Genomic DNA, 1,799 nt, shown 5'->3' with positions numbered 1-1,799 from the left:
TAACTCCAGCAGAAACCTTTGCCATGCTCGAGGATGTGTGCAGGGACCAAACAATGTCTGTGAGTGGTACAAGAGGTTCAGAATGGGATGGGATGAGGCAAAACCAGGAGCTGATGCCAGCACCCAGAAGGTCAAGGAACTTATGCAAAGTGGTTACGAACTGATGACAGAACAATGGCTGAGCAACTGGGATTGAATACGGCGTCGATCAGGATCATGTAACTTTCTTTGGTCTGGGTCTTGCTGCTCCAAAACACTCTTGCTCGGTGGTGATAGACTGGTTACCTGTCCAGGTGAACCTGCCTTCACCCTGAGTCAGCTGAGATAGACTCCAGCCCCCCGCGACCCCAGTGAGGATTAAGGTGTAGAGATAATGGATGAATGGATATCTCGCCCTCGGCTTCACAAGTACAACTGTGGGTAATGGAGAGAGGCCACAGTGGGTTGTGTGTCTCACAACACTAGCTTCTGACAGTATGAAGCCACTTAGAGACTGCACAACAGAGAAAAGCCAGTTGATTTCATCAGAAATCGAGTCGTTTCACTGAAGCAGCACCTGTAAACGCATCGTATACGGCAGCCTACAGAGCTGTTCGATGTAAAAAGCTGCACACTTTTGCAGAGGAACTATTACTTCCTTCTGCTATTGACATCAGCCATGATTGATGAAGCAGCAGCAAGCAAACTAAAGGCTATTCCTCTGTCAGGGAGACGCATTTATGACATTTCAAAAGACACAGAGGAGCAGCTTGATGATAAGAGACAGCTGTTTTGCCCTGCAGGTGGATGAAGCGACTGACAGAAACAAAGACTGTTTATTGATCACATTCGTCAGATTCATTGATGCCGACAATTTGAAGGAGGATTTGTTTTTCTGTAACCACCGGAGCCCCTGCAGAGGAATTGTTCAAAATCAATGGCACTCACTTGAAGGAGCTGATCTGTGATGGGAGGACTGAGTGGGGGTCGGCACTGATGGGGCTCAGAGACGAGGAGGTCTGCGCGTCTCCCCCGATGTGCCGTGAACACACTGTATGATACATGGAGAGGCGCTGGCGTCTCAACAGCTGAGCCCCGAGCTGAACGACATCATAACAGACATCACAGTGAAGTGCATCAAAATAAGACCTGTCAAAGCCCGGATTCTTGCAGCTCTCTGCGAGGACATGGGATCATACAGCTGTTTTGTTTCACAGTGAGTCCTGATGGTTGTCACGTGGGAAGGATTTTTCCAGGGTGCTTGAATTGAAATCAGAATCTTCTTGGAGGAGGAAGGTAATGAACTTGCCCACAAGTTTAGCAGAAACGACTTCCTCATGAAGCTTGCTTACCTCAGCGACATGTTTCAATGAGCTCCATCTCCAGATGCAGGGCACTAAAACACACCGCCTACAGCTGGCAGGTAAAACCACATCCTTCACAAGAAAACTGGAGGTGTGGGAGAAGCGAGTGAAAGAGAAGAACATAGACGTATTTGAGAGCCTGAAATCATTTATCATTTAACATCCCGTGCATGATAAGCTACATCTCTACCCTACAAAAACTGCTTCTGAGGTGTTTCCCAGTGCAGGATCCGACTGAACATGACTGGATCCGTGATCAGTTCAGAGAGGAACGGTTCACTGATGTCACCTCTGATTCAACAAAGACATGAGCTGCATTTTGGATTGGAGTGGAAAAGGACTACCCACTGCCGGGCAGGAGAGCCCTGACCACACTTCTTACCTGTGTGGGAGAGGTTTCTCTGCAGCTGCCTCGATCAAGACGAAAGACAGATCAAAGCTGGACATTGAAAATGA

Source organism: Stegastes partitus, unplaced genomic scaffold (assembly GCF_000690725.1).
Source record: "Stegastes partitus isolate 25-593 unplaced genomic scaffold, Stegastes_partitus-1.0.2 Scaffold549, whole genome shotgun sequence".
In the NCBI taxonomy this organism is placed as follows: domain Eukaryota; kingdom Metazoa; phylum Chordata; class Actinopteri; family Pomacentridae; genus Stegastes; species Stegastes partitus.
Note: the sequence above shows the minus strand (reverse complement) of the source record.